The sequence below is a fragment of the Mirounga angustirostris genome, unplaced genomic scaffold (assembly GCF_029215605.1).
Source record: "Mirounga angustirostris isolate CCGP_5_RB_7025 unplaced genomic scaffold, mMirAng1.0.hap1 SCAF_7, whole genome shotgun sequence".
NCBI lineage: Eukaryota > Metazoa > Chordata > Mammalia > Carnivora > Phocidae > Mirounga > Mirounga angustirostris.
Window position 1 is genome coordinate 119,960,726 of NW_026991715.1, and position 26,711 is coordinate 119,987,436.

Below are 26,711 nucleotides of genomic sequence, written 5' to 3' on the forward strand. Positions count from 1 at the left end.
TGGTGATCAAATAAGCAGACAAATAATATAAAAATGGGTAGGTACCCTCTGTCTAAAAAGGAGTAAATACAATAGCATACCTCTTCTTCACAGTCTGAGCAGATGATCTTTGAAATAAACTTGCTAAAGGAGATGGTCAAGTTAACATGTGCAGCACTTCAGGAAGAGATTAGATAAAGTCTGGTAGGAATGATGGTGACTCGTCCTGAAAAATACAGAGATGCACAGTAAAAGGTGATTGTGTATATAGGAAATGCACCTGAAGACAAACAGTGAAAGAAAAACAAAACACTGCAAGACTGAGCAATTCATTTTAAAAAGAGAATTACGTTTAATTCTTTTAATTAAAATAATAAAAAATGCTGGGGCCCCTGGGTGGCTCAGATGGTTAAGCATCTGCCTTCGGCTCGGGTCATGATCCCAGGGTCCTGGAATTTCGGGCTCCCTGCTCAGTAGGGAGTCTTCTTCTCCCTTTCCCTCTGCCCCTCCCCCTGCTTGTGCACTCTCTCCCTCTCTCTCCCTCTCTCTCTCCCTCCCTCTCTCAAATGAATAAATAAATCTTTTAAAATAATAATAAATGTTTAAGTAAAATATAAGGTTAAAAGAAATAACTTGTGAAACATATGCCTAAGAAGTAGGAAAATACTATTTGGAAAACTGTGATAACTTAAAAATGCAGACTGTAAACCCTAGAGTAACCACTAAGTTAATAAAACAAAGAGGTATAGCTAAATAAGGCAATAGAGGAGATAAAATGGAACACTGAAAATACACTTAATCCGTAAAAAGACAATAAAGGAGAAAAAGAAAGACAAAAGGACAGACAGCATATAGAACACAAGAAAAAATAATAAAACAGTATATTTAAACCCAACAATATAAAAATCAGATTAAAAGAAAATGGTCCAAATATTTGTATTTAATAGTTAATAATAACTGTCTATTCAAAGACAACATGATCATATACATCAAAAATTACAAGGAATTCACAAAAGAACTGCTGGCACTAATAAATTAGCAACGTGGCAGAATACATGGTCAATCTAGAAAAAACAATATTTGTATTTTCAAATACCAACAAAGAAAGATGAAGAAATAAAATTTGAGGGGCGCCTGAGTGGCTCAGTTGGTTAAGCATCTGCCTTCGGCTCGGGTCATGATGACAAGGTCCTGGGATGGAGCCCCACATCGGGCTCCCTGCTCAGCAGGGGGTCTGCTTCTCCCTCTCCCTCTACCTGCTTCTCTGCCTATCTGTGCTCACTCTCTATGTCTCTGTCAAATAAATAAAATCCTTTAAAAAAAAAAAGAAAATTTGAATATAAACACATTCAATATATGTTTTTTACATATATGATATAATGTATTCTTATATATTATGCATATTTATAAATAAATTATAATAGCACTTAAAACCTGAAATATTGGGGGATAAATTTAAGAAAAGGTGTACAAGACCCGCACACTGAAAGCTACAAAACTTTGCTGAGAGAACTTAAGACCTAAATAAATGGAGATATATACCATGCTCATGAACTGAGATACTGAAGACAGTTAAGATATACATTTACAAACTGATCTATAGATAGCACAATCTCATTCAAAATTCCACAAAGGTTTCTAAAATTTATATAGAAATAAAATGTACCTACATTAACCAAAGCATTTTTGAAAAACAAAGTTGAGGGTTTACATTACCTGATTTCAAGACTTACTGTAGTATCATTTGCAAATATCTTCTCCCATTCCGTGGGTTGCCTCTTTGTTTTGTTGACTGTTTCCTTTGCTGTGGAGATTTTTATCTTGATGAAGTCCCAAAGGTTCATTTTCGCTTTTGTTTCCCTTGCCTTTGGAGATGTGTCTTGAAAGAAGTTGCTGTGGCCAGTGTCAAAGAGGTTACTGCCTATGTTCTCCTCTAGGATTTTGATAGATTCCTGTCTCACATTGAGGTCCTTCTCCCATGTAGAGTTTATCTTTGTGTATGCTGTAAGAGAATGGTCAAGTTTCATTCTTCTGCAGGTGGCTTCCCAATTTTCCCAGCACCATTTATTGAAGAGACTGTCTTTTTTCCATTGCATATTTTTTCCTGCTTTGTCAAAGATTATTTGACCATAGAGTTGAGGGTCCATATCTGGGCTCTCTATTCTGTTCCATTGGTCTGTGTGTCTGTTTTTGTGCCAGGACCATGCTGTCTTGGTGATCACAGCTTTGTAATATAGTTTGAAATCAGGCAACGTGATGCCCCCAGCTTTGTTTTTCTTTTTCAACATTTCCTTGGAGATTCAGGGTCTTTTCTGAGTCCATACAAATTTTAGGATTGTTTGTTCCAGCATTTTGGAAAATGCCATTGGTATTTTGATCGGGATGGCATTTAAAGTATAGATTGCTCTGGGCAGCACAGACATTTTAACACTGACACTACAAAGGGCTGATAACCAAGATCTATAAAGAACTTCTCAAACTCAACACCCAAAAAACAAATAATCAAGTCAAAAAATGGGCAGAAGACATGAACAGACACTTACTTCTCTAAAGAAGACATACAAATGGCTAACAGACACATGAAAAAATATTCATCATCATTAGCCATCAGGGAAATTCAAATCAAAACACATTGAGATACCACCTTACACCAGTTAGAATGGCAAAAATTGACAAGGCAAGAAACAACCAATGTTGGAGAGGTTTTGGAGAAGGGGGAACCCTCTTACATTGTTGGTGGGAATGCAAGTTGGTACAGCCACTTTGGAGGTTCCTCAAAATATTAAAAATAGAGCCACCCTATGACCCAGCAATTGCACTACTGGATATTTACCCCAAAGACACAAATGTAGTGAAAAGAGGGGCCATATGCACCCCAGTGTTCATAGCAGCAATGTCCACAATAGCCAAACTGTGGAAAGAGCCGAGATGCCCTTCAACAGATGAATGGATAAAGATGTGATCCATATATACAATGGAATATTACTGAGCCATCAGAAAGGATGAATACCCAACTTTTGCAACAACATGGATGGGACTGGAGGAGATTATGCTAAGTGAAATAAGTCAAGCAGAGAAAGTTAATTATCATATGGTTTCACTAATTTGTGGAACATAAAGAATAACATGGAGGACATTAGGAGAAGGAAGGGAAAAATGAAGGGGGTGGAATCAGAGGGGGAGACGAACCATAAGAGACTATGGACTCTGAGAAATAAACTGAGGGTTTTAGAGGGGAGGATGGTGGGGGGATGGGTTAGCCCAGTGATGGGTATTAAGGAGGGCATGTATTGCATGGAGCACTGGGTGTTATATACAAACAATGAATCATGGAACACTACATCAAAAACTAATGATGTACTGTATGATGACTAACATAATAAAAAAATAAATAAACTTCAAGACTTACTGTAAAGCTACAGTAATCGGAGCAATACAGTATCGGCATAAGGGTAGACATACAGATCATTAAACAGAATAGAGAGTTCAGAAATAGACCTACAAACATGTGACAGATTTTCAAAAAAGATCCTAAAATAATTCAGTGGGGGAAAAGTAATCTTTTCAACAACTAATACCGAAAGAACTGAATATCCATACTGAAAAGAAAAGAATAGTGACTCTTACCTCATACCATACACAAAAATTGTTAAAAAATGGATCATAGACCTAAGCATAAAAGTTCAAACTATAAAACTTCCAAAGTAAAATATAAGTGAAAATATTCTTGAATCTTAATCAAAGATTTCGTAAATGAAACAAAACACAACACACACACTATGAATCATAAAGAAAAAAAAGCAGCAAACGAGTTCATCAAATTGAAAACTAATACTCTTTTCTTCAAAGTATGCCATTAAGAAAATGAAAAGACAAGCCATGGACTGGGAAAAAATATTTCCAGTATTTCTAACAAAGAACATGTACCCAGAAAACAAAAAGCTCTTAAAGCTCAATAATAAACAGTGTAATATTTTTAATTTGGTGAAAAGACTTAAACTATTAGAGATGATGTACAAATAGCCAATACCCATAGGAAAAGATGCCTCATTATCACTGGTCACCAGGAAAATGCACATGAAAACTACTATGAGCTAACATCACACACTCATTAGAGGTTAAAATTAAAAAGAATTATAACAAGTGTTGGCAAGGAAGTAGAGCACCTAGACCTCTCATACACTGATGATGAAATTTAGAATGGTACACTCACTTTGGAGAATATTTTGGCAGTTTCTTAGAAAGTTAAACATTTACCATGAAAATGAAACATTCTACTCCTAGATATTTACCAAGAGAAATTAAAGCATATGTCTACCAAGAGACTTGAGCACAAATATTATAGCAGCTTTATTCATAATAGTTCAAGTCTGGAAACAATCTAAATGTCCAACAACACATGAATGGATAGATAAAAGGTGGTCTACTCAAACAGTGGGATATTATTCAGTCATAAAGAAAACAAACTAATGATAAACATAATGGATTACTCTCAAAAACAAAATGCTTAGTAAAAGAAGAGAGAAAAGAGTACATACTGTAGGATTCTACTTTAATGAAACTGTAAAGGAAGCAAATCTAATCTATAATGCTATAAAGCTGATCAGTAGTTGTCTCAGTCTAGTGGAGTAGTGACTGGCTGCTACAAAGAGTTTGAGAAAAAATTTTGGAATAATGGAAATACTGTATATTTTGAGTGGAGTGGTGGTTACATGGGTCTATACATTGGTCAAACTCATCTGAATACATATGTGAAATTCATTCATTTTACTGCATATGTCTCAAAAAGTTGATTTTAAAGTAAAACATTTATTCCATAAAAAATGATAAAATAAAAAAGGATGACTCATTAAGCGATCTGAATATTAACTCAGCCCAAATAATCTAACTGAACACTGAGATCATTCTCCATCTGTTTATTCATTCAACATAGTGGTTTAAATATGTCATTTTGATTAAGCTGGAAAATATTAACTATATGGTCCTGAGTTAGAATTGGCTAAAAGAAGAATCTGCATGAGACTTGGAAGTCAGAAGTGAGGCAGCAGCCTTACTTTCTGAAGGCTTCAGTGGTTAGCTATAGTAATGGACTTAGAGGTATTCATGAGATCCAAACTGTCTTGTTCTCTTCCACTCTAAATATAGCTCCTCTTCCCAAGTACTGACACTGTTGACTACTAATGGCTTGGACACACCACCAGATACTTGGTGTGGTACCACAGAGGTGGGATCTACATAGAAGCACTGTTCCCTCCTCCCCACATACTTTTGCCTTCCCTTTGCAATATGATTTTGGTATCTGAACATGTTTGATTTTCTCAGATTAACTGATAATTCTTCTCTGATCACCCAACTTCCCTCCTGGACTTTAACTTTCCCAATCCTTTCTAAAATTATATAAGGACTAACTCCTATAATAAATCTATTATGACAGGGCTTAGCAAACCTTTTATGTAAAGGGCCATAGAGCAAATATTTTAGGCTTTGCAAGCCAAGAGGTAAAACCAGATATATTACATAGGTACATGTGCAAAAAGAGAAACAAATTTCCGCACATTTTTGTTGATGAAATTCAAAATAGAATAATCATAATTGAGCACAATTTTTATAATATGTATCTACTAGTTACAAAATGAAAAGTTTTGGTGGGGGTAACACGGCTTTTAATTGGGATTCAAAGTTAGTGTTCCTTACCCCCTGAGCATGCAATATTATTTGAGCATATTCTTTCACTTACTAGGAATTGTAAGAATTCTATTAGATTCTTGTTTTGATATTTGTCCTTTAGCATGTCATTAAATTGCAGAGCAATTATTTCCAGTTGAAGAACAAGGTGGAAGCTCCTCAACTGCTAAGTTAAATGGATTTTGAAATATGGAAATTTTCTTTGCATTTGCATCAAGATCTAAAAAGCATTTGCTGGGAATGGGAGAAAATATTTGCAAAGCGTATATCCAATAAGGGAATATTTGGAGTATATAAAGGACTCCTACAACTCAACAACAGAGAAACATAATCCCAATTCAAAAATGAGCAAAAGACTTGAATGGATATTTCTCCCAAAGAGATATACAAATGGGCAATAAGCACATGAAAAGATGTTGGACATCACTAACCATTACGGACATTCAAGTCAAAACCACCTCTGAAACAAATAATGCAATATATGTTAAGAAAAAAAAAAAGAAGAAGATAGCAGGGGGGGAAAAATGAAGGGGGGGAAATCAGAGGGGGAGAAGAACCATGAGAGACGATGTACTCTGAAAAACAAACTGAGGGTTCTAGAGAGGGGCGGGTGGGAGGATGGGTTAGCCTGGTGATGGGTACTAAAGAGGGCACGTTCTGCATGGAGCACTGGGTGTTGTGCACAAACAATGAATCATGGAACACTACATCAAAAACTAATGATGTAATGTATGGTGATTACCAAAACAATAAAAAATTTAAAAAAAAAGATACCACTTCACACCCATTAGGATGTGGATACACACACACATACACACACACAAACTGGCAAGGATAGAGACTGGAACCCTTGTATATTGCTGCAGGTGGGAATATAAAATGGTGCAGTCATTGTGGAAAACAGTTCACTGGTTCCTCAAAAAGTTACCATATGGTCCAGCAACTCCACTTCTAGGCATCTACCCAAAAGAAGTGAAAGTAGGGACTCAGATACTTGTATACCAATGTTCATAGCAACATAAATCATAATAGCCAAAACATGGAAACAACCCAAAGGTCCATCAACAGACAAATGGATCAACAAAATGCGGTATATACCTACAATGGGGTATTAGTCAGCTTTTAAAAGGAATGAAATTCTGATACATGCTACAACCTGGATGAACCTTGAAAACATTATGCTAAGTGAAATGAGCCAGATGAAAAAGGACAAATGTTGCATGAGTCCATTTATATGAAGTACTTACAACAGGCAAATTCATAGAGACAGAAAGTAGGATAGAGGCTTTCAGAGGCTGGGAAGAGAGGTAAATGGGGAGTTATTGTTTAATGGGTACAAAGTTTGTTTGGAATGATGAAAAGTTCTGGAAATTAATAGTGATGATGGTTTTACAACACTGTGAAATGTCCTTAATACCATTGAATGTCCACTGAATTGGACACTTAAATGTGGTTAAGATGATAAATTTTATATTACATATATTTCACCACAGTAAAAAAAAAAATCTAAGAGCTGCTGGAACTATCACTTGAGCTTGGAAAATATGTGTGCTGAAAATTTACGTAAGAATGAAGATCTCACTTTAACTTTTGATGGTACCTATGTGTATAAAGCAGTTTAACATTAGTCATGACTGAAACAATATTAGTTGTCATTCAAATGACTTAACCATACTATAATTTTATCATAGAAGTGCTCTTTGACCTTTGTAATTTTAGGTTGAATTTATTCAGAAACATTATGAAGGCTTCAGCAAAAGGTAATTTCCAAAGCCACGCAGTGTGCAAAACTACTGGATGTGGGCAGTTCTTCTGAAAAATTTCACTCTCTTCCATAAATTCAAAAAAATCGCAGTAAAACTTGACATTGCTAACCCATTACATTGCTATTTGGTAAGGCAAGTGAAAATATTCAACTTTTATTTCTGGCAAAATGCCATGGAACTGAAAACAGTTAAGTCTAAAAGAGTTAATGAAGTTTATCATTGATGACATTGGTTCAAAAACACAAGATAAATTCAAATAACTTCCCCCAAAATGCCTCTGGTAAATAAGAGAATGAATAGCCACAGAGTTTAAACACTTTACATTTTTATAAGCTTCGTCCACTTGTCCAACTGTGTCTTTTTCTGCTCCACACATATTTGACCACCATCAGAAATAACACATCTTAGCAAAGTCCACTTCAGGTTGTACCAAATTAGTGTTTTCTCAACTTCTTTTAAAATATTCTCACCTGCAGTTGTTCCACACAGACTAGTCATAAGGGCTAATTTTTTTAGTCAATTTAAACTTGGTATTGACTTCAAATAAACAACAACAGAGCAGTATCAGTAACATCTACTGATTCATCAAGAGCCAAGAAAAACCACGTAAAATCATTCGCCTTGTTTTTTGCTCCCAAAGTCTTCAACTCTCCAAGCAATTGTTCTTGCCAAAAGGCTAATAGTCTTAAACAAGTTTATTTCCTCTGAATGCATTTTTTTGGTTGCTGCAGTCAAGCACAATTTAATTAACTCACTATTGTTAACAGCTTTCCTTGCTTTGCTAACAAATGAGACACCCAGAGACTCACTTTGGTTGCAATCTCACTTTGTTTTTTTATTTTTGTGAACAAATTCTTCTCTGATGAGACATTCCATTTTAAATTATCTAATTTTTCTGTCCTTTGCATTCTTATGAGTTGGAAATACTGTAAGTACGTAGTCTGGTAAAGCCGACATAATACTGTGTTCTTTTAGCACAGGTATAGTGTTATTGCACTAAAAAACACAATGCTTTGCCATCTACTTCAATGAGAAAATAATTCACACTCCACTGTGCCTTGAAAGAGCAACATTCCAAGTCTACTTTTCTTGTTTTGACACAATAGGTATGCACTGGTAATAAAAATATACAAAAGCCACAATTTGCCAATATGTTTGGCACTTGAAACACAGTTGAGTTATAACTGCATCACTAGCATTTGTAGTGTGCCAAGCAGCGGGGCAAAATGATGTGAGTACCACATATGGTCTCTGTTGCTGCTACAACTCTGCCTTGTTAACATGGACACACTCATTGGTACGTTCATGAAGAGTGTGCCTGTGTTCCAATTAGACTTTATAGGAACACCAAAATTTGAACCTCATACAATTTCCATATCATAAAATATTATTCTTTTTCTTTTTCTCTACCATTTAAAAACATAAAAAGCACTCTTAACTCAAAAGCTGTACAAAAATAGACAGTAGGTTAGATTTGACCAGTGGGTCATGATTTGCTGATTCATCCCCTAAGTCATAGTGGTTATGTCTCACTGACTGAACTTTGATTGACACAATATATATTCAATACCAACTATGTGTGAGACCCCTGCCAGACAAAGAAGATGCAAAGAAGAACATGACAGGGTCTCTCCTTGAAAGGTCTATATATATTCAATAGTTTCTATGATAAAGATTTAACAAAGACTTGCCAGTAACCTACCATATACTTGGCATGGTACTGCCAGGAATACCAACAACTTTACTCTTTATGGCCTTTCCAACCTTGTTTGGGAAATAAAACATCCCTGTATTAATTATCTATTGCTATGTAACAAATTACCACAAATAAGGCAACTTAAAACAACACGCATTTATTGTCTCGCAGTTACTGTGAGTCAGGAGTCCAGTTACAGCTTAACTGGATACTTCTGCCAAGGGTCACCCATCTGTAATCAAGGTGTTAGCGAGGCTGCCTTCTCATCCGGAAGCTCAAATGGGGAAGAATCTGTTCCCAGACTCACTCAGACTGTTGGCAGAGTTAATTTCCTTATGGTTCTCGGAGGAAGGATATTAGCTTCTTGCCTGTCATCTGGAGGTGTCCCTCAACTCTTAAAGGCTACACTAAACTCTGTGCCTTCCAACATGGCCACTTACTTCCTCAAAGCCAGCTAAGGACAATGAGTCTGCAAGCCAGATGGAGCTTAATACAAGTGTAACATAGTCAAAGGACTGACATCCCATCACCTTTGTCATATTCTATTGGTTAGTAGCAAGACATAGTTTCCACCCACACTCAAAAAGAGGAAATTATACAAGAGCACGAACATCAAGAGGCATATACCATGGGGGGGGGGGGGGTGCACTCCAGAGACAATCTGCTACAGGCCCAAATAGGAATACAATAAATTATAGAATCAAAAGGGAAATGATGTGATAGAGACCATTGGTTTTCTAGCACCTAAAGAATAAAGAATACAGTATAGGCAAGAATTACTAAGTAAGACCTCATGAAGAAAGGAAGGTCTCAGCTTGTCTTTGAAGATTATATAGACCAAAACATTCATAAAATTCACTGGGAAATGACACCATTCATGAAAATACAGTAATAGTAACATAACTGGAGATTTTCAGTAAAATGCTGAGAATCCCCAGAATTTTTTAATCCTTTTCAGGACAACTAAATATCATTACCAATTTTTTTCTGAATGTGAAAATGTGAAACATTACCAGTAGAACTACCAGAAAAACCTCAGCTCGCCCAAATAAAAGCCTTATACAAAACTCATTACCAACTAAAAGAAGAAAATAATAATTGTATTCATTCCAGTCCTACTTTATTTTATTTAAGTAATTAGATAAGTTATGTTACTAGCATTCACCATTTCATTTAGTAGATACAGGAGGAGAGAGGGAAAGGAATGGGAGGAGAAAGGGAGATGACTTCTATTTCTCCAACATTCTTACAGAACAATTACACTGCTGCAGAAATGGGTCCACATATGGAGACTCCGATAAACTATTAACACAGACTACACAATGCAACTGATGATGATAATGCATGTTTACAATTCTTTATAGGCAACAGAACTAGTTTCATAACTAAAGGAAGTTATTCTCGTAACTGACTTCTCATATTCAAATGTTATTTTTGATTCAATTCTAGCTCCCTTATTTAAACATTCTTTCTCCCAAATTAGCCAAGAGATTCTTTCTCAATGAGCACAAACCACATGGAAAGTTACAGTTTTTAAGTTGTTCCCTTTTCTTAGTTCTCGGTGAGCCAAACAGATTACATTGCTTCAGATCCAGAAATCTAACTTAAAAATTCATATTTGGGTTAAGAAATAGCATGGAGAAAACTTTAAGAGATCCATGTGAATTCTTAAATGCCAAGAATTGACACAAACACGGATCAAATAATCCAAAATGCTAGACACATCCATGTATGGACTTAATATCACCAATAAGTATATTAAGTGAAAAATAATCATATTAATGAAATAGAAATATGAAGTAAAGATAGAGATATAACTTGGTCTATAAAAAACTGGAATTTTCTATAACAGAAGGTAAGTTAATACCATTTAATCTTCCAGATGTGGGTGTCTAGGAAAAGATATGACTCAGTCTGCTAAGGAAAAAGCTCTAAGGCAAAAAGTGACTTGTTCTGAGTCAAAGTTCCTGACCAGTTGGGTTAGATACAAAGGCTAAGTTCCAAATAACACAAACTTGACCACTATCTACATCACTAATGAAAGAAAGAAGAAAGAAAGAAAGGAAGGAAGAAAGAAAGAAAGAAAGAAGAAAGAAAGAAAGAAAGAAAGAAAGAAAGAAAGAAAGCCCACAAAACTTTAATGATGGTATATGCTAAAGATTATTTGACTAACACAATGACTCATCTTATCATATATGCTGTCAGTCCAAACTCATGCCTTGATTTCCTTATTGCCAGTAATTGTAGAACAATTTTCCTTGTTTTAGAAGTTTAATTCGTCAGGTTCTTGAACTCACCATTTCCTCATCTATCTATTCAGACATCAAATCCCGGACTATTTTCTTTCTTTTCCAAGCCCACTGCCTCCACACTTGGTTAAAGGACTTCCTACCTCATGTCTAGACTATTAAAATTGTCTCTCAATGGCTTACCCTGCCTGAATTTTCTGTCATGTCCCACCCCCCACATTACTAATGGAATTGATCGCTCCCTGACAGAATAGGCAGCAAGAGCTTCCTTTGATCTAAAAGGTACAGGTTTCTTGTCTTTATTTCAGTGGCCTCAAACTATCCCTCAGGATCCCTCTATGCCTACCCAATTTGAGAACGTGCTACACGAAGCCGATCTTTCACCTTATGCATACTCCACTTTTATTTATGTTGTTCTTTTCTCCTGGGAATTCTACTGTATATCCTGCAACTCAATAGCATGTCTTCCATTAAAATTTCCACAGACATAAGAAGGTAGCAGGAGGGGAAGAATGAAGGGGGGGAAATCGGAGGGGTAGACGAACCATGAGAGACGATGGACTCTGAAAAACAAACTGAGGGTTCTAGAGGGGAGGGGGGTGGGAGGATGGGTTAGCCTGGTGATGGGTATTGAGGAGGGCACGTTCTGCATGGAGCACTGGGTGTTATGCACAAACAATGAATCGTGGAACACTACATCTAAAACTAATGATGTAATGTATGGGGATTAACATAAGAATTAAAAAAAAAAAGAATTTTACTTCTTTATTGAACTAACTGCAAACTGAAAAAAAAAAAAATTTCCACAGACATGACATCATCCTTTTTCTGAATGCAAATGCAAATTTCAGTTTTTTATCAAACAATATCTATTATAACTAGTCTTGAATAAGTTTTCTCTCTTGCTATAGTGCAGACATAAACGGCTTACTTATGTTTTGCTCATAAACAGTTTGAACAAAAAAAATTCTTAAAATTACTTTTGAATGAATGCAATAATCTTCAAAAACCAAATAAACCAAATATTACTATATGTCACTACTCTATAAAAGGAAATTATTTAACCAATATGTAACTAACAGACTCACAGGCTGTAGATGGAAAACTATTTCTCATTTCCATTCTGTAAGTTTGTATAGGATTAGCATTAATGACTGACCATGAATTAATAAACTTGAAGCTACACTGACAACAAAAAGTGGCTGCATTAACAACACAAAACTGAAATAGATGAAGACAATCCAAGAGGCACTCCATTTGATCTTTTTTATGAAACATTTAATGCACAAACTGCAAACTTCAGTCAATCGACACCTCACATTTCATAGAGTGATCATTTAAAATATGACTTCAGAAGTTTTCAACCTAATAATACTCATGGCCTCCAATTATTTAGTACATACTATGTGTTAGATTCTGTGCTAAGAGCTTTACATATATTCTTTTTTAATCCTCACAACAATATTGTGAGATGGGTATTATTATCCTCATTTTGTAGATGAAGAAAAAGAGAATCAGGGAGGTGAAATAACTTTCTTGGGACTTCCTAGATAGAGAAGAGAGAGCCAGAATTAAAACCCATATTTGTCTGACATCAAAGTTTATGCTCTTTTCCACCTCACTTCAATAAAGATCTCTCCTAAATACAAACACAAAAATGTCATTTTAAACCTCATTTTTACCTATTATGGAATTTTGAGGATATTGGTGTGTCATTTTGTCTTTTATAGGCATCAATAAACAAATACTTTCTCATTCTTTTCAACTAGTGACAATAGTTACAGAGCTCATATTAGAGTATTTAGCCCAATTTTTTTAAAAAAATAAAATTCAATGATCTATTCATGATAATTTTAAGGTAGGTCTAGAACATGAATTTTGTTATCATCGACATTTTGTGAAAACTACAAGATCACACAAAACTTAAGTGGCACGCAAACAAAATTTAGAATGACTGAATGTAAGTTGATACAAATGCGGAAAATACAATTATGTTATGCCAGTCAGACTCCCTGAAAACAAAATAATTGTGTAAGGAATGTTTCACAAGTACTGCCACTATGTCATCTTAGAAGAATGATATATATTGGAAAAATACTAATCTAATTTCAGAAATTAGCCACTTTACAGTGGTACTAAAACATATTTAGAAATAGGTTTTTCTATTTTAATGAAATGGAACTCATTGCTATATCAAAGGACTTAATAAAACCATGGCTAAAAATAAAGCAACCCAATAAAAAATTAGGATTTTTTAATCAACTCAAGGTAAACTACAAATTTAAAATACAACCCAACTTCCTAAATGCTCTATTTCTTTGTGTACAATGGTTAGGGACTATGGAATTTTTGTTGTCGGAGAGAAAATAGTATTTTTACATGCTTGCTAAATCACTGAAAGATATCTATTCATTCAATCATTCATTCAATAACTAAGCCACTTATTGAGCACGAACTGCATGTCAGCCATTCTTCCATGTACCACGAATAGACCAGTGAACAAGACAAGTAAGATTCCTACTCTCCAGAATTTATCCTCCCATGGAGATCAATAAATAAGTATACAAGTCAGTAAGTAAGGTAATTTTAGATAGTGTCAAGTACTATAAGGGCACTAAGAGACAGTTGAAAGAAAGAACATCTAAAGAGCAACATCAAATTGGGTGGATAGGGAAGGTATTTTGAGATCATGGCCTCTGAACTAAGAGTTGAATGAAAATAAGGAGTAGGCCAATGAAGAACTGGGCAAAGAGGATTCCAGGTGTAAGGAGTGATGCATCCAAAGGCTCTAAGATGGAAAGGAGCTTAACCAGTTCAAGAGAAGATAAGGATGCCAGTGTGACTGAGCGTTGCAAGCAGTGGGAGACAGGAGACAGTGCTGAAGAGGTAAGAAGGCCAACTCACTTTGTTGACCACGTGAAGATCTTTGTATTTTATGTGAATTGCAATAGGAAACAAGGGTATAAGTGAGCAGATGAGTGATGTAACATGACTTATACCACAAAGGAAAGTAGGTTCCATCATATTGTTCAAACAATCCAACAGTTTATCCTTGGGTACAGATGTAGAATTACAATGAATTTAATCCCTGGCTTGGATTTATAAGGTAGCCTTCCCCCACAGAAACTCAATATGCTCTGGAAATCACCATCTATTTGATTCTCCCAGTATAAGTTTTTTCTTCGTTTAACAGCTAGGGATTGAGACAGGGTGCGATTAACTCACTTCTATCCCCTATAAGTAATAATGACCATTACCATGGAAAATGCACCCCAGTAGCAAGTCTGTGGCTGCTGTCTAATCAGGGCAAGTATCTTGTCTTGCTGATTTCATTGAACACTTTTCCCCATCCTTCACTCTGACAGAAGAATTTTTCTGAGTGCTTCTGGAAGACAAAATCATGCTTGCTAAATTACAAGCAGACAGGCAGTACTGCTTTAATTGATGAATGGTATGAGTGTTATGAGTCACTAAGCTCCAAACCAACTCGATTTAGCCACTTGAACTATTCAGTCATATCCGAAAAACGCATGGTAGGGAATGAGTGTCTTATTGCTTTTAGGAAATGGAATCCATAAATAAAAATAAGATGGTATTTGGGGTGCTTTGCTGACTCACAGTACAGACAAGTCAAATAAACACTATCTCCCAGTTTTTCAGGCCAGAGATCAGAAGCTTAAAAGAAGTCAATCTTGAAAGTCAACCCATTAACCTCTGCTTCTCCATCATCTTGTGTTAGACTTTTAGAAAAACTTCTGTATAGCTGCAGCTCCTTAAACCTCGTAATCTCGAGAAGAGCTCAGAGGACTTGACGTGTCTTAGGAGCTGTTAAAGTGGGGTTAGGAGATTTAATGAAAATTCAAAAGATCACAGAAACTTTTTTTTGCAAGCAAATGAATGTGTTTCCTTAATCTTTCTGCAAGCCTTTTGTTGTATAATAATAACATTTCTGCAAGAAAGTTGCCAAAATCATCACTCAGAAGTATTATTTCTTTGAATATTTTCTTTGAAATTATTAAGGACAAGAAAGTGTTGATGGAAGAGCCCCTAAGCTGTTCAAGTGTCACTTCATGGCAAAGGATTATGGGGGCAAGTCCCACCGTGGAAGATCCTTTCTCCTAATAAATTGAAAGGGTAATAACTTCTACTATAGCTGGTCTTTGGGTACATCACCATTCCTTGTTGGTTTCCTTAACCTTGTCCACACCTCTATTCATAGTCCCCTCATTAAATCCTTTCCAAGTAAACCATTTTGACAGAGCCATCTGTTTTCAGCTGGGATCCTGACTGATTCTATACCTGACCTCTGATCAAAGACAGACCAGAATCCTTTGAAAGGGTAGTCACTCAAGATCTTTCTGAACCATCAGAACCATCTTGTCCTTTGCCCTTCACTGTCCTTGTTGTAATTATTATGCTGTCACACTGATCCTGGACACCTAGAATTAGTAAAAATAAATAAATAAATAAATAAAATACCCCCCCACACACACACAAGTGAACAGCTCAGACCAACCAGTATTTCTTGAGCATCTACTACATGCCCAGAACTGCGCTTTAAACTGGAAAAATATAGGTGTAGGAGATATTGTTCCTGCTCCCAAGGATCTCACATTCTATTGAGTAAATATACCTTCTCTAAGCTAAAAACCCTCAAGAAACCTTCTTATAGATGTCTCTCCCACATAAAACCAACCCATGTATAAAGAAATGAAGTGCAGAAGGCTGGCTCTCCAATAATTATCATCCAGAGGCTGCAAATTACTGATGTTTAGAGAGGTTGGCAGGAATTCAGGCGCATGAGGAAGAGTAGTAGATGAGGCTGGGGATTTAGTTAAAATCAGGTAATAGGGGGTGTTGAATGCCATACTAAGTGATTGATTTGGGCATAATTTGATAGGAAATAATATATCTTTAAAAATTCCTAAACAGGAGAGTGAATGATCAAATCTAAATTGTAAAGTAGTCCTCTGGTGCAATAAACCAATGAACTGAAGGATCCTGAAATAAGAGGGAAGGAGACCAGGTATAAAATTACAACAGCCTCAGCAAAAGGCTGAAATAGTGGGCACAAAAAGAAACAAACAAAAGGCTGCAGAAACTGAAAAACAAATGGAGACAGCTCATTAATTCTGGCAGTAATACTGAGGGGCATAAAATCTTTGGTAAATTGTTGTGAGTTACTTAAGTGTTAACTCAGATTATTGTTGGTCTCAGCTCAAATCTACTGATTTTTCTCCTAACCCATACTACTGCTCTGTGTCAATTACGGGCATATTTCTACTTAGAAATAATTAACCAAAATGTTCATCTGATCCACTATTGCTCCATTTTAGTGAAGTTTCTGAAATGCATCTGTTTCTTTTTTTTTTTAAAGATTTTATTTATTTATTTGACACAGAGAGAGAGAGGGAGAGAGAGCAGCAGAAAGAGAGGGAGAAGCAGACCCCCCGCTGAGTAGGGAGCCCAATGTGGGGCTCGATCCCAGGACCCCGGGGATCATGACCTGAGCCAAAGGCAGACACTTAACTTACTGAATCACCCAGGCACCCTAAAATGCTTCTATTTCAATGAAATAGTGTGGTGGTCATCACTCTGTTAGAAAGAATGTGGTGTGGTTTTTCTGTCTTACATCAGACAATAAGGAAAACATTGGAACCTTTGTAATGAAGAACTGAAGCTATAATCATGGCTCAAACATGAAGATTCCAACACATTTCACTTTCTCCATAAACTCTCTTTGAAATGAATGAGAAAAAGTAGGAAACGTTCCTTCATCTTTTAAAACAAGGGAAGAGAAAGTAACATAATTATGCAAATACAAAATGAACAGATATCATATGGAGAGGTTGTTTATAACAGCATCAATCACTGGTAAAAACAAAAGTATAAAAAGATTGAATAGCAAACATGTGTCTACCCAAACAGAAGATCACTTAAATGCAATGAAGCAATTCTTAAAATTCCTCCTCTACCATTTATTTCTCCATATTGCATCTTCAGAGAAATATTCTAAGACAAAAATCAAAACCATTATAACTTCAGCACCCCTTAAGGCTCAATTCTTAGTCCTTGACTCTTCCCTCTCAGTGTGCACTCTGAGAGCTCATCTATCCCCACAGTTTCCAATACCTTCTCAATATTCTGTAGCTCCAGGCCCGCCATCTCTCCTAAACTGAAGCCCCCTTTCTCTTTCTGTCTATTGGACATTTCCACATGATGTCTTGCAGTTGCCTCAAATTCAACCTAAACATTAAAAATATAATAAAAAATAAAACTGAACTAAAAACTCTAAAAATCTAAAGCAGAAGTCATCATCTTCTCTCTTCCACCTCTGCATCAATTCACACCATCAACATCACTGTGTTCAAAGGACCACATTCCCCCCAGGTCCTCCAACCTTGAAAATTGACATCGTCTTTTTCTCACTCCTCTATTTCATTCATTCCTATAAATGTTTCCTACCAAATGTGCTTTATTCTTCATCTCTGGTACCCTCCCATCTGGATTAATAACCATTTTAGTTGTATATATGATCCTACATACTCCTCCATGGCAAAATGTTTTTAAAAAAAACACTGCCTTGAATTCCAGGACTGACTCTGACCAAAATGTATAGCCTTAAGCAAGTTCAACATCTTTTTTTTTTTTTAAGAAAGCGAGAGAGACAGATTGAGAGAAGGAGCAGGGGAAGCGGCAGAGGGATGAGCAGGGAACCCAACTCGGGACTTGATCGCAGGACCCTGACTTCATGACCCAAGCCAAAGGCAGACACTTAACCAACTGAGCCACCCAGGCGCCCCAGCAAGTTCAACTTCTTAATCTCTAATCTTCTCATCCTTAAAATGTGGATAATAATGGTAATGGCTTCACAGGGTTGTCAAGAGGATGAGATGACATAATGTGTAAAAAGATATAGCATCATTCTTAGCAGCTAATGAGAACTCAGTAAATTTTAGCTGCTGGTATGATCATTACCTCACTCAAATCCAATGCATCATATATTATAGTCAAGCTAATTTTAATTAGTTATATCATGACACTGCTCAATTTCCATTAATCAGTCATCTACATCATCAGAATTTATTTATCAAATTTTTCTCTCCTGGAACGTGTTTTATTCGCATTCAAAGTTTTTCTTACTTACGATGATGCTGAAAACACCATACAAGATGACTCTCCACTTTGTCACCAATAACTCCAAGTACCTAGGGCCTTGGAAGTTCTCCATTTTTTGTCCTCTTCTAATTCAAAACCAAAAAAGGAAACACCAGCCATTAACACATTTTTGTCTTTAAACTAAAGCTTTAAAAAAAAAGTCATTCACTTTTGACTTTGAAAAACTGGAGTTCAGTATCAGGAGCAAGTATAATTTCTTTTGGAAAATGTGATGTCTACGCCCGGTCAGGCAGATCATGGGATCTGAATAACTGATTTAATTATGGAGTTTTCACAGACAGGTGGGGTTCTGCAGGGTCCTCTGTCAATATGCTCTGATAAGTAAACACTACAGCACTCAGAGGCTGGGAAATGTTTCAAACCCTTTTACAAAAGTTGAGGACTTGGCATTATTTTTTCTCCCCATCATTTTTAAACCCTATTGTGTTTCAAAGGAAATTCAATCCATCTGTTTCTGCTTCTTCTAAATGCTGTTGTTTTGTAAGAGGTATTTGATGTCACAAAGCCCAATGAGTCTCAACAAAGCCATTTGCTTCCCAATAGAAGACTATAGATCTCTCCAAGGGATTAATGAAACTAGAACCTCGGGCATCTTAGACCTCACAGACCTCTATCACATTTCTAGAGTTTCTCTAACTTGAGTTTCCTTTTTGAAGAGCATCTCAATAGGAAATTGCTCCCGCACAGTTTCATCAGTCACAGATTTCAGAATGTAGCCTCTCACTCATATTTTATCTTTTCAGAAATTTTAATGCTGACCATTGTGTCGCAAATAGGGAACATGTTATCTGAGGAAACAAAATCCTTGTGATAAGTATTGAAAATTTTTATTTTAATTCTGTAAGAATGACAACTTTCTAAGAAAAAGAAATAGTTGCCTCATGCGGCAGGTCTAAAGATAGACTTTTGAGAAAAATACCTTATATGGAATTAAAAAGGTAACAATAATGAGAGGGCTTCCTTTGCCTAAATTTCCACTCTGGAAATTTCTAAGAAATAAATATAAACTAGTAGACTCAGATCATTTCATAAGAATAAGCTGAACATTATAGCTTTCCTTCTTAGAGTAAGCTACAATTGTATATAGAGTCCTGGGGCTCTGAACTGAAGCAATGAGGGAAATTAAATTTCCAAGTAATTAAGAAAGATGCAATTTAAACAAATTATAATTTTGCCTTCCTGATGTCACCAGGCTTTTGTTACTGCTTTCTCAAATAAGACAGTGAATTAAGAAAAGGAAATAAGTCAAATTAATGTGTTTTTGAACTCCATCAATCTGGTGGTAGTAAGCTTTTCTATGAAAGATGAATCTAATCAAAACAGGGAAGAGAATTGCTCACGCTAATTTATTAACATATTGTAGTCTGAAAACACCAGGAGTCCAAAATACCTACATAATTAAGTGATATGTGAGAATGTTACTGCATTTCCTTTTATAAGACTTTCCCTCTAAATATATTTACAGTGATGTCTATCTTATAAATATGGAGCCAAGATTGATATGAAGTTTGCTGGGATATCAACTAAACCTCGATGGTCATTTACTGGCTGATTGGGCGAGAGGAGAAATAAATCTCCTAACTGGGTACCAGAAATCGATCAACATATGTGAGTGGGTTTTCACCTTTGGCTAGTCTTTCTCACTTCCCATGGTAATTTTTTGTTGATGGGTCTGGGAGTCTTCCACAGGATAAAATTCTCCAAGTTATTTTCCTTTTGAGTAAGATATTAGAGCCAGTTAAATAATGTTAGCACTAGTCACAGTGTGAAATGTGTACCTACCTTGAGCTACAGCAGAAGAAAGACCAGTCTCAGGTGAGACTGCTGAGAAACAGAACAGCTTCCCTTTGATTCAGATCACACAACGTGATGGGCGGGTATGTGCACCCAAGACACTGACATCTTGCACACGTCCCTTTTCCTTTGATACAGACATAATCTTGTTAAAATGGAAATGTATTAGGAAAGTCAAACAATTAATTGATGCAAGAAAGGTTGTTTCATGTTTTGTGTAAATCAAAGCTGAAAATTCATTTGAGGAACAGCGCTGTATTGTAGACTAAACACAATTTGGCCTGAGTATAGGGTTTGGTGTGGGTGTTAAAGTTGTTCTGGGCTACACATGCTCAGTAATCCTCAACAGAAATGTTAACTCAATTTGTCAGTATTATCTTTATGTCAACAGTAATGCTTAAATATTTACAATAGGCATAGTACGCGGAGAGTTGGTAACGCAAGATAAATTGGAAAAATGCTAACAAAATGGATGGTACTAACAGAAAGCCCTGGCACTACAGTCTCTGATTTTATACACAAGAGGCTTGCCCCAAGGTAAGGTTTTATTAGGTTCTATCGTTGATATGCTGTTCCAAAAGTTTCCTTAAAAAAATGAAGAGAAAAGATTAAAAGTCTTTTAAAGGAAGCAAAGCAATGAGCCTGCTAAATTTATTCTATATAATAAGTCAACAGTTGAGTCTGAAGTACATGCTAGCTACTATGCTTCTTAAGAAGACATAAATAATATTGCACAACTTGAACTTTTGTGCATTCTCCAGATATATTGCATTTTTAAACTCTCTACAGAATTAAACAGCTAACATGTTAAAATACAGAACAAAGAGCTGGGAAACAAGAGAAAATGCCCTCTCTCTTCTTTCATTTCCCCCCGACTTCTGTTGCTACTGTTTGTTGTGTTAAAGGAGTGCTATGTGTTTAAATTCTTTGTGTTCTCCGTTCTTTAAAAAAACAGAGATAGATAAAACTAATAAATACATCTCCTGAAACAAAACACTGCCACCACGCCAAGCCACCTAACAAAAAGTAAATCAATCTTTAAAAATATAAATCCCAGGATACCAAAAGCAAATGACAAAAACTCTTATGTCAAAAAGTGTACATTTTAAGAAGAAAAAGAGGAAAATGAAAGAAACAAATGAAAGACATGTACAGAAGTGGAACAGATAAAATTATGAATTTGTAAAATTGTGTTTTAAGTAAGGAAACAAAAATAGAGTGGAATTCCAAAATTAACTGCTTCCCATAAAGACTAGCATTTGTTATCTACAAGGAAGAGAAAGTGAATTGAAGAGAGCAAAAGGTATTTCCACTTTAAAGTCACTTTTAGTTTTCAACCCTCCTTTAGAATTCATTCATTTAATTGAGTCTGTGTTTAAAGGGGAAAAAGGCCACTTCCTTGAAATACGAACAGCCTACATCTTTATGCTTTGCTCCTTCCTGCCATTCAAGCGGTCCTGTAATATTTTGGTTGTGACTTTTTCAGAAGAATTGATGGGGGATGTTCTAGCACTGAGAAGTGTGCCACAAATGTTTCTGTGACACCTGTTTCAGGGCCTAATATTTCCTGAAGGATTCGGCACTTCACTGCAGAAAAAGCAGATGAGTGCTCTATCCAAAAGAATCTTCACTTTCCTTTCCTATGAGGGACTTTTCAATCCCAAATGGTGGAGGAGAAATCTAGCAGAGATGGTCCTCAAGAGCAGCAGTGCCCATCACCCCTGCCATGTAACCCTCTGGTTTTCACTCATTTCTTCCTCTTATGTCACAAGGACTTTGGCACAATTACTAAGCTTCTAAAAACTTTCAAAAAGAGTACTAAATAATCCTTAGAATAGATTGTTCAATCAGATAAGTAATGAAAAGAGAGAACAGGCATCAAAACCAGTGACTTTTTAAGAATCCATAACTCACTAGGCCTGTTGCTATTCACTTCCATTTTAATAATACTAATCTTAATTCCTTTATAAGAAATAATTTAAGATCAGGAGCGCCTGGGTGGCTCAGTCAGCTAAGCGTCCAACTCTTGATTTTGGCTCAGGTCATGATCTCAGGGTCGTGAGATCAAGCCCCGCGTCAGGCTCTGTGCTCAGCCCAGAGTCTGCTTGAGATTCTCTCCTTTTCCCTCTGCCCCTCTCCCTGCTCACTCTCTCTCTTTCTCAGATAAATAAATAAAAGCTTTGAAAAAAATAACAAGGAAATATTCGTTAAGAAAAAGAAATAATTTAAGATCACCATACATACTGGGTTACAAAGATTAATATAAGTTAACAGATGCAGTAGATGAAGAAAGGATAACCTAGTAGATATTGAAAAGTGAAGATGAAGAGAAGATGACCTCCCAGAAAGCTAGAGTCATGCCTTTTTAAAAATAGTAGTTAATAGACATTTCAGAGATTCTTGAGAAATCATGGTCCCTCAGGGATATTATAAACTGGGGAGGGGACTATTTGTAAGCATTTAGTGTGTAACACTACTACCCAATCAGAGAAGGCCATCTCTTCTTTTCTTCATATATAAATCTATAACCCTAATACTATTGATTTGGGTTATAATTACTATTTGTAATTTTCAATCGTAACAGCTATTACTACCAATAATGATGGTAGCAGCAGTGTCCATCACCCCTGCCATATAACCCTCTGGTTTTCATTCATTTCTTCCTCTTAGGTCACATGGACTCGCACACAATCATCTGCTTTTTCAGTCCCTTCTACAAAGAAGGTACAAATTGATCACAGTTTACTCAAGGAAATATATAGTGGATGATTCATGAACAATTACAAATAAACGTGTGTCCTGGATATTCTAATAGTGAGCTGAATATCAAAAATGCCCAAGACCCATCCCATGTGGACCCAACCAACCTCTCTAGCCCCATCTCCTAAAATTCCTCTTGCTTCTTCCTTTGATATACTTCCCTCCCTTTGTACATACTTTTCCCCCTATCTCAAATGTTCTTCCCTCTGCTCCATAAAGGGGATCCTTCCCCATTCTTCATGAACCTGGTTAAATGTCACCTCCTTTCCCACATTCTCACAGGTGGCACGGTGCCCCTCCTCTTGACTCCCACAGTACTATTATTACTATTATTATTATAGCAGTGCTCCCATTGTTGCTGGCTCCCTCACTAGAAAATGAACACCTCAGGGGTAGAGCTCCTTATTATTTGTATTTGTATCCCCAGCACATATCACAATATCTGGCATGTAGCAGGCTATCCACTGCCACAAGAAGACAAATTACCCCAAACTTAGTGTCTTAAAAAAAACAGTGATTTATTATTGCTCACAAGTCAGCAGGTCAACTGAGTGGTTTTTCAGGTCACAACTGGATTCACTCCCACATCTGCAGTGAGAGAAGTGGATTGGGGAGGCTCTGCTGTTTCCTAGCTATTCTGTTATATCTTTGGGGTCACTTGGCCTCAGATCTCCTCTGTGTGCATCTCACATCCCTCCAGCAAGCTGGTTCAGACACCAACTCATGACTGGGCAGAGAAACAAAAGTAAGTAAGCTCAATCACAGAAAGGGCAAGTGAAAATGTACAAGTGCTCCTTAAGCCTGTCTGTGTCATGCATGCTATTGTCTACTGGCCAAAGCAAGTCGAATGGCCATCCCCAGAGTCAGAGTGAGAGGGCATGATCAAAGGGTATGGGTACTGGGAGGTAAGAAAAACACAGTCACTAGTGAAAGTGATGTACTGCAGGAAGTAAAAAATGAATCTTGTTAAATGAGGAAAGGACTATAAGAGACAGATTTATTCAGGGAAAGACTTGTAAATTTGTAAAGTAGGCAGAGCTAGTCTTTATAACTCCCTTATGGCTACATAATCTAACAAGCAAAGAAAAGTCTAACATAGCACTTGGCATATTTTAAGCACTCAATAAATATCAGTTCTCTTCCTCTTCCCCTTTCTCTGCTTTGTTTTCTTCCCCTTTATATTTAGGCTATTTCAGCACTATCTTCCTCAATCTCCCATCAGTCTCGCACTCAGAATGATGGAAACTCCTCTCTGAGACAATACCTTCATTTTGCTTCAAAATACATCTTTCCTATATCTCCTCGAGAGGTTGTCAAGATTTAGTTATCAATTCCAGTTAGCTAACTTCCAAGCTTTAATGACTATAATTGTATTTTAAATACCTTAAATTAAAGAGTAATTTCAAGGGGCGCCTGGGTGGCTCGGTCGTTAAGTGTCTGCCTTTGGCTCAGGTCATGGTCCCAGGGTCCTGGGATTGAGCCCAACATCGGGTTCCCTCTCGGCGGGAAGCCTGCTTCTCCCTCCCCCACTCCTCCTACTTGTGCTCCCTCTCTCACTGTCCCCCCCTCTGTCAAATAAATAAGTAAAATCTTTAAAAAAAAAAAAAAAAGAATTTCAGGAACTATAAAGGCAAGTATTATCTTTGGACACTCCTAAAACCACACCAACTTATTGAGTTCCTATATTCCAATTGTATGTTAGATCTGCTCTGCATTCTGTTACAAGTCCTGAAGACCCAAGGCAGGTGAATCACAGTCATCATAAACCAATAGCCTTCATTCCTAAAAGTGTATCATTAAATGGATTATATTGTACAATTATTCTTTACATAAGGTATTATGAAAATTAAAAGGGTCACAATCATTTTTCAAAATCAATTAAACTACAATTGGTAATCATATGGCCATAAACTTCCAATGCCTAAGCCTTTTGTGATTTACTTTCCAGGGATTGAGCTGCTGAATCATTATTAAATAATCTCCTAAAATTAAAGAGAAATGAGCAATAGGCCAAGAAGGGCAAAAGAAAGCAAGTAAGAAAGACAAGCATATATTTAGTGACTTGTATGGCTATTTATCATCATGACCCAGAAAATTAGTGACCTCAAAATATGGAGCCACCAATGGGCGTTTGGACACCATTAGGAAATGCCTGGTTCTTCTTATAGGTAATAGAGGGAAGAAACAACAAATGTTTATTGAGTGCTACCATAAGCAAAGCACTCAGTAATGGGAACTACAGTTTGTGGAGAACACGGATAAGATATCATACCTTCCCTAAATAATTAAAGTTACAATTTAGAGCAATATACAGACTTTCAGTCTAACCATTGCATAATCTACCAGATGTGTTTCCAAAACTCTGGGTTTCTTTTAAGGCACTATGAGCCACCAAAGAAGAAGTAATTAATTTCAGGTGAAAGGAAAAAGAAAGTCTTGAGAAAAGAATAAATATTTCTTTCAACCTTAAAAGATTAATTTGATTTTGACAGTGGTAATTGGAAGGGCATTCCAGGCTTAGTGAATAGCACAAAGCAAGGTGGAATGAAAAAGTTCCTAGTGTTCACTGGGGAACAGTGACAGAGTGGCGAGGTTTATGTAGTGTCTGCGTGTGAGGGATAATCTCAGAGAAAATGTGCCTGGAATGGTGTGATGTGAAATCAGACTGAGTGCACATACAATACCACATTAAACATATAACCTGGATGTTGTCCACAGCTTTCCCTCCTTCATACCCAGCCCATTCATATGGTAGGGGCTGGTTCTTGAAATTACCCATCAGTTTAAGTTAAGGTGTTTAAAATGTAAATATTATAGTCATTAACACTTGGAAATTAACTAACTAGAATTGATAACCAAATCTTGACAACTTCTGGAGGAAATATAACACAAGAGAGAGAAATAAATGAAAGATTATTGTAGCTGCTGTCTGGGAAATGGGCTGGAGATGAGCAAGAAGAAAAGCAAAGAGGCCAAATAGGAGGCTAATGTAATCTGGGCAAGAGGTAGCTTCAATTAGGGCAGCAGTAATTGGGGATGAAGAGAAGAGTCACAGATGTGGCAGCTGTTGAAAAGGTAGCTACTGCACAAAACACCTTGAATAAATATTTGTTGAATAAATGGATTTATCCCTAGGCCACTGGGCAACGAAATATTTTTTTTTAAGATTTTATTTATTTATTCATGAGAGATGTGAGAGAGAGAGAGAGAGAGAGAGGCAGAGGCAGAGGGAGAAGCAGGCTCCCCGCGGAGCAGGGGACCCAGGACCCTGGGATCATGACCTGAGCTGAAGGCAGACGCTTAACCGACTGAGCCACCCAGGCATCCCCGAAATATTTTTGAGGATGGAAATTATGAGATTTGTATTTCATAATTCTGACAGTGTGACAGTATGGCAGTATGGATGACAGTTTAAAGACGGGAATTCTGAAGGTGGCAAAATTAGTTAAAAACTATGATAAATATGCAGGGGAAAGAGGACTGAGGTACAGAAATAAGACAAGGCACAATAAAGGGAACTGAAAAGATGGAATTTTAAAGAAAGAGCTAGGCAAAGTTAGAAGCCACTTTAGTAGTGAGTTTAGAGAACAATAAAGAGCTAAA

General features: G+C 36.6%; 1 long non-coding RNA gene across 1 annotated transcript in view; it reads right to left on the bottom strand.

Annotated features, from left to right (window-relative positions):
- Positions 1-26,711, bottom strand: part of LOC129045363 (uncharacterized) — a 400,949-nt gene that overhangs the window by 244,081 nt on the left and 130,157 nt on the right. The window contains exons 4-5 of the long non-coding RNA XR_008504989.2: positions 1,696-1,981; positions 81-205 (exon numbers count right to left, since the gene is read on the bottom strand). This is a non-coding gene — a long non-coding RNA (uncharacterized LOC129045363). The remainder of the gene's footprint in view (positions 1-80; positions 206-1,695; positions 1,982-26,711) is intronic.